The sequence below is a fragment of the Coregonus clupeaformis genome, chromosome 19, assembly GCF_020615455.1.
Source record: "Coregonus clupeaformis isolate EN_2021a chromosome 19, ASM2061545v1, whole genome shotgun sequence".
NCBI lineage: Eukaryota > Metazoa > Chordata > Actinopteri > Salmoniformes > Salmonidae > Coregonus > Coregonus clupeaformis.
The window spans coordinates 44,557,428-44,565,744 of NC_059210.1; positions in this window are offsets into that span (position 1 = coordinate 44,557,428).

The window sequence follows — 8,317 nt, forward strand, 5'->3', positions numbered from 1 at the left end:
AGGAGCACACTCTTAAAGGGAGTGCTCCTAATCTCAGTTTGTTACCTGTATAAAAGACACCTGTCCACAGAAGCAATCAATCAATCAGATTCCAAACTCTCCACCATGGCCAAGACCAAAGAGCTCTCCAAGGATGTCAGGGACAAGATTGTAGACCTACACAAGGCTGGAATGGGCTACAAGACCATCGCCAAGCAGCTTGGTGAGAAGGTGACAACAGTTGGTGTGATTATTCGCAAATGGAAGAAACACAAAATAACTGTCAATCTCCCTCGGCCTGGGGCTCCATGCAAGATCTCACCTCCTGGAGTTGCAATGATCATGAGAACGGTGAGGAATCAGCCCAGAACTACACGGGAGGATCTTGTCAATGATCTCAAGGCAGCTGGGACCATAGTCACCAAGAAAACTATTGGTAACACACTACGCCGTGAAGGACTGAAATCCTGCAGCGCCCGCAATGTCCCCCTGCTCAAGAAAGCACATATACAGGCCCATCTGAAGTTTGCCAATGAACATCTGAATGATTCAGAGGAGAACTGGGTGAAAGTGTTGTGGTCAGATGAGACCAAAATCGAGCTCTTTGGCATTAACTCAACACGCCGTGTTTGGAGGAGGAGGAATGCTGCCTATGACCCCAAGAACACCATCCCCACCGTCAAACATGGAGGTGGAAACATTATGCTTTGGGGGTGTTTTTCTGCTAAGGGGACAGGACAACTTCACCGCATCAAAGGGACGATGGACGGGGCCATGTACCGTCAAATCTTGGGTGAGAACCTCCTTCCCTCAGCCTGGGCATTGAAAATGGGTCGTGGATGGGTATTCCAGCATGACAATGACCCAAAACACACGGCCAAGGCAACAAAGGAGTGGCTCAAGAAGAAGCACATTAAGGTCCTGGAGTGGCCTAGCCAGTCTCCAGACCTTAATCCCATAGAAAATCTGTGGAGGGAGCTGAAGGTTCGAGTTGCCAAACGTCAGCCTCGAAACCTTAATGACTTGGAGAAGATCTGCAAAGAGGTGTGTGACAAAATCCCTCCTGAAATGTGTGCAAACCTGGTGGCCAACTACAACAAACTTCTGACCTCTGTGATTGCCAACAAGAGTTTTGCCACCTAGTACTAAGTCATGTTTTGCAGAGGAGTCAAATACTTATTTCCCTCATTAAAATGCAAGTCAATTTACAACATTTTTGACATGCGTTTTTCTGGATTTTTTTGTTGTTATTCTGTCTCTCACTGTTCAAATAAACCTACCATTAAAATTATAGACTGATCATTTATTTGTCAGTGGGCAAACGTACAAAATCAGCAGGGGATCAAATACTTTTTTCCCTCACTGTAGGTTGGAGTCATTAAAACTCGTCTTTCAACCACTCCACAAATTTCTTGTTAACAAACTATAGTTTTGGCAAGTCGGTTAGGACATCTACTTTGTGCATGACACAATTCATTTTTCCAACAATTGTTTACAGACAGATTATTTCACTTATAATTCACTGTATCACAATTCCAGTGGGTCAGAAGTTTACATACACTAAGTTGACTGTGCCTTTAAACAGCTTGGAAAATTCCAGAAAATGATGTCATGGCTTTAGAAGCTTCTGATTGCTAATTGACATCATTTGAGTCAATTGGAGGTGTACCTGTGGATGTATTTCAAGACCTACCTTCAAACTCAGTGCCTCTTTGCTTGACATCATGGGAAAATCAAAAGAAATCAGCCAAGACCTCAGAAAAAAGATTGTAGACCTCCACAAGTCTGGTTCATCCTTGGGAGCAATTTCCAAACGCCTGAAGGTACCACGTTCATCTGTACAAACAATAGCACGCAAGTATAAACACCATGGGACCACACAGCCGTCATACTGCTCAGGAAGGAAACGCGTTCTGTCTCCTTGAGATGAAGGTACTTTGGTGCGAAAAGTGCAAATCAATCCCAGAACAACAGCAAAGGACCTTGTGAAGATGCTGGAGGAAACAGGTACAAAAGTATCTATATCCAAAGTAAAACGAGTCCTATATCGACATAACCTGAAAGGCCGCTCAGTAAGGAAGAAGCCACTGCTCCAAAACCGCCATAAAAAAGCCAGACTACGGTTTGAAACTGCACATGGGGACAAAGATCGTACTTTTTGGAGAAATGTCCTCTGGTCTGATGAAACAAAAATAGAACTGTTTGGCCATAATGACCATCGTTATGTTTGGAGGAAAAAGGGGAAGGCTTGCAAGCCGAAGAACACCATCCCAACCGTGAAGTACGGGGGTGGCAGCATCATGCTGTGGGGGTGCTTTGCTGCAGGAGGGACTGGGGCACTTCACAAAATAGATGGCATCATGAGGAAGGAAAAGTATGTGGATATATTGAAGCAACATCTCCAGACATCAGTCAGGAAGTTTAAGCTTGGTTGCAAATGGGTCTTCCAAAAGGACAATGACCCCAAGCGTACTTCCAAAGTTGTGGCAAAATGGCTTAAGGACAACAAAGTCAAGGTATTGGAGTGGCCATCACAAAGCCCTGACCTCAATCCTATAGAAAATGTGTGGGCAGAACTGAAAAAGCGTGTGCGAGCAAGGAGGCTGTCACGATCGTCGTATCGAGTAGACCAAGGCGCAGCGTGTTGAGCGAACATACTTTATTTAATTAAAGTGCACACACGAATAACAAAACAACAAACGATACCGTGACGTTCTAAGTCTAAACACAACCAACTGGAACAAGATCCCACAAACACTAAGGGAAAACCGACAGTTTAAATATGGCTCCCAATCAGAGACAACCAGCCACAGCTGACACTCGTTGCCTCTGATTGGGAGTCACTCAGGCCAACATAGAAATAAACAAACTAGAACTCCCAACAAAGAAATACAACACATAGAATGAACACACCCTGGCTCAACATATAGAGTCCCAGAGCCAGGGTGTGACAGTACCCCCCCCTAAAGGCGCGGACTGCGACCGCGCCTCAACTAGAGCAAAACAGGGGAGTGCTGGGTGGGCATTCCTCCTCGGCGGCGGTTCTGGCTCCGGGCTTGCCCACCACCCTCCAATAATCCCCCCATAGCGCCCCTGGTCCGGTCTGGCCCCGCTGGCTGGAGCTGAACTGGACGTAGCAGGAGCGGTTAGCTTCAGCTCCGTTGTGGAGCAGTTGACCGGTACCTGATTAGGCACCGGTGACCCAGGCACGGGTTGTGCCGGACTGACGACGCGCACCCCTGGCTTGGTGCGTGAGGCAGGAACGGACCGGACCGGGCTGACGATTCGCACCCCTGGCTTGGTGCGTAGAGCAGGAACGGGCCTTACCAGGCTGACGACTCGCACCCCTGGCTTGGTGCGTGGAGCAGCAACGGGCTTTACCAGGCTGACGACTCGCACCCCTGGCTTGGTGCGAGTAGCAGGAACGGGCTGGACCAGGCTGACGACTCGCACCCCTGGCTTGGTGCGAGTGGCAGGAACAGGCCGGGCCGGGCTGGCGACGCACACCGTAGGCTTGGTGCGAGTGGCAGGAACGGGCCGGGCTGGCGACGCACACCGTAGGCTTGGTGCGAGGGGCAGGAACAGGCCGGGCCGGGCTGGCGACGCGCACCGTAGGCTTGGTGCGAGGGGCAGGAACAGGCCGGGCCGGGCTGGCGACACGCACCGTAGGCTTGGTGCGAGGGGCAGGAACAGGCCGGGCCGGGCTGGCGACGCGCACCGTAGGCTTGGTGCGAGGGGCAGGAACAGGCCGGGCCGGGCTGGCGACGCGCACCGTAGGCTTGGTGCGAGGGGCAGGAACAGGCCGGGCCGGGCTGGCGACGCGCACCGTAGGCTTGGTGCGAGGGGCAGGAACAGGCCGGGCCGGGCTGGCGACGCGCACCGTAGGCTTGGTGCGAGGGGCAGGAACAGGCCGGGCCGGGCTGGCGACGCGCACCGTAGGCTTGGTGCGAGGGGCAGGAACAGGCCGGACCGGGCTGGCGACGCGCACCGTACACTTGGTGCGAGGGGCCGGAACAGGCCGGACCGTACTGGGGACACACACCACTGGCTCTACACCGGGATCTGGAACGGGCCGGACCGGACTGGTAACACACCCCAGTACCTCTCGCCGTGCCTCTACACCTTCCCTCCCTACTTTGGCCAGTGGCCCCCGTAACCTGGTGGCCTTCTGAATACGCCCCTTTTCTGCCTCCGTCAGCCCCGTCGTCCATGCCGTGTGCCCCCCCCTAAAAATTTTTTGGGGTTGCCTCTCGACCGTCCGACGACGACACTGATCACGCCGTTGCTCCTCTCTCCGTCGCCTCTCTACCGTCTCACTCCATGGCCGGTGATCCATCCCGGCCAGGATTTCCTCCCAGGTCCAGGACCCCTGCCCGTCCAAAATCTGCTCCCACGTCCAGGCTGCCTGCTCCTGGACACGCTGCTTGGTCCTGGTATGGTGGGATATTCTGTCACGATCGTCGTATCGAGTAGACCAAGGCGCAGCGTGTTGAGCGAACATACTTTATTTAATTAAAGTGCACACACGAATAACAAAACAACAAACGATACCGTGATGTCCTAAGTCTAAACACAACCAACTGGAACAAGATCCCACAAACACTAAGGGAAAACCGACAGTTTAAATATGGCTCCCAATCAGAGACAACCAGCCACAGCTGACACTCGTTGCCTCTGATTGGGAGTCACTCAGGCCAACATAGAAATAAACAAACTAGAACTCCCAACAAAGAAATACAACACATAGAATGAACACACCCTGGCTCAACATATAGAGTCCCAGAGCCAGGGTGTGACAGAGGCCTACAAACCTGACTCAGTTACACCAGCTCTGTCAGGTGGAATGGGCCAAAATTCACCCAACTTATTGTGGGAAGCTTGTGGAAGGCTACCCGAAACATTTGACCCAAGTTAAACAATTTAAAGGCAATGCGACCAAATACTAATTGAGTGTATGTAAACTTCTGACCCACTGGGAAAGTGATCAAATAAATAAAAGCTTAAATAAATCATTCTCTCTACTATTATTCTGACATTTCACATTCTTAAAATAAAGTGGTGATCGTAACTGACCTAAGACAGGGAATTTTTACTCTGATTAAATGTCAGGAATTGTGAAAAACAGAGTTTAAATGTATTTGGCTAAGGTGTATATAAACTTCCGACTTCAACTGTATATCACAAATGTAAGTATACAGGTATCTTGCACTAGTCATACCACTGTGTATTTTATTCGATTCTTGTATGATGTTTTTTTACATTTAAGTTATTCAGCCAAATAGTGTTGTGTCACTGTGTTCATGTTTGTGTCACTGTGTTACTATGTTTATATCACGTGTTACTATGTTTATATCACGTGTTACTATGTTTATATCACGTGTTACTATGTTTATATCATGTGTTACTATGTTTATATCACGTGTTACTATGTTTATATCACGTGTTACTATGTTTATATAACGTGTTACTATGTTTATATCACGTGTTACTATGTTTATATCACGTGTTACTATGTTTATATCACGTGTTACTATGTTTGTCATTGTAATTGGGGGGTTTGGGGGATAATGTATTTGTGGGGTGTTATGTTTTATTTGATGTATTTTCTCTGAGTGTTCTACATCTGTGTTTTGGACAAGTAAAATCAACTCCACTACTCACCTGTCTGCAGTGGCGGCTCCTGAAAAAATTCTCAGGAGGGGCAATTTTTCTGATGATTTAGGTGACCTACACACATTTAAAAAAAGATATGTCCAGCAACAACATGAAGACAGGGGCAGCATATAAGTCAATACCAGAAGCATTTATTGACTGATCTCAAAAGTGTTGGCTTACCAGGGTTGGTGGAGCCCTCAGTTTCATCTTTGCCTCGCAAAGCTAACTCAAACACTCCGCAAAACTTCACACACTGGATTAGCCGGCTGAGGATGTGGCGGTTCTTGCTAATGTCGTAGTAAATATATTTGTTATAGTGAATATGGAATATGATATGTTGAGTAAAATGTTGTGCTAAGATCTATTTAGGTCAGGAGCTGGTTATAAGTTCTGTTCCTATCCAATAACAATGGACAAAAGGGTCCTATCTTGTCAGCCTTGTCAGCAGGTGGCCAAGGACAACACCCACGCCATAGGCCTCTCAGTTCTTCCAACTCACGAGTTCTTGCTCTGAGGACACACACACACACAAACACACACACACACACATCATCACTGTTAAACACACACACACACACACACACATCATCACTGTTAAACACACACACACACACACACACACACACACACAAAAAATCCCCTCTCTTAGGCTGAACATTTGAAGACAGAGAACCCGACTCAGAGCCAATGCAACAGTGACAGTAGCCTGCAGGGGACCTCGCCCAACTCATCAGGACCAATCAGAAGATCAGAACTACTAGATTGAACCTACTTCATTTATTGCATAAAATGTCTGCACACAATGTTTCGGGGCTCTCTTCAGATAATAATAATAATAATAATAATAATAATGCCATTTAGCAGACGCTTTTATCCAAAGCGACTTACAGTCATGCGTGCATACATTTTTGTGTATGGGTGGTCCCGGGATCGAACCCACTACCTTGGCGTTACAAGCACCATGCTCTACCAGCTGAGCTACAGAAAGTGGATACTCATGGATGCGCATTGCAATTGTAAAATGTCAACACAATTGGAGACACCACGTCATTTTTGGAGACATGTTATTGACAGTAAACTATTGTAGATGCGACTGCTAACTAAATAAAACATTTTAGCTGGCTAGCTAATCATCTTAGCTAAATGTGGGGCAAACAATTCAGTTATTTACCGTTAATTTGAGGGATTGGGGTGAAAGAAATCGAGTTACATAGTGATACTTTACGATATACTGTATTGACAATATCGCAATATTTTAGCGCTAGTTGGCTGTACCTGCACCAAAACACCATTATTGTTCCTTCATAGCTTGTTCTCAATCTTTTCACATTGGGAGCAAATTTGTTTTCAGCACTTTTATTTCCATGACTGATCAAAACTCGTTCTCATGGCTTTCTGATCCCTCTGCAACAGACATATGGTGCGCAATAAAATCACAGTATCGAATCGCAATACGTATAGAATCATGAGACTCGCAATGCTGATGCATATATCTTATCGTGAGGTTCCTGGCAATTCCCAGCCCAAGTTCATTTGCCACAACAAATCTCTTCGCTAGCAAACGCGATGTCTTCTCCAAAACGGCAATGTGTCTCCAGCAATGTTTACTTTTTTGACGTTCTATGGCATCTCCACTTTCCAAGCATATATGACCACATGTAATATTTTGGTAAGTGATGCAAATAGTGAACTATGTAGGGCCAGGATGTAAAATATATGTAGCTGCAGCAATTTCTCTTATCTGATATGGTAAGTAATGGGGCTTAATTTATAGCTCCCTAAGAGTTTGACGAACGGGTCCGTGAACGCGATTCCAGATATATTTACCTCTGAATAAACTGCCTTTATTACACCATATCCACATCCAGTAAACTTGTGATTATCAACACTAACCTCATCGTTGTGGCGGCGGACAGCTAGCCTGTATCCCTCGTCATCCAGTTGAGTGAGTGGCAATGTCTTTTTTCGTTCGTACCAATTTTTGGAAAATCCTCGGGTGTAGGACTTTCCGCCTTTAGTAGAAACCTGTTGAATTATTAAATTTGGTCTGGGAGGTCCTAATTGTTTCGTTGCCAATTTATCTTCATTTGTTCGCCGAATTGCCGACAAAAAGGAACTTCTTTCAAACAATCCACTCTTTTCTCAGTTACGTTCATGGTTACGTAACGTATGACGAAAGCGCGTAAGTGCAAGCCCACAGACACCCATTGAGATTGTATTGAAGGCTCTGAAATTTGAAAAAATAGATTTTACATGGGAGTCTATTACAGACTTCTGGGCGATTTTCTACCTGACTGAAATCGCCCCAAAAGGGGGGGGAGCCATTTGAAGCACGACTTTAGCCTGATTCGACATTTAGTGGCAGTGTGGCACTGTGGCAGATCAGACGTATAGATTACAACACTGATAACTACTGTTGCCGTGATATAATTGATTAGAAAAAAAATCCCTTCCTTTTCCCGTTTGGCAGTGCGTCGCCCATATCGCCCTATTGAACAGGCCGCCCCTGCCTGTCTGTCTTATCAGTGTGCATATCTATTGATCTGTCTATCTGTCTGTCTGTCTGTCATCTTGTGCACTGTGAGCTGTTAAGTGGACAGAAATGACACCCTGAGAAAGTCTGAGAAACTGTGTGTACAGTATAGCACACAGGACTCAAGGCAGAGTACAAACTACTTTATTC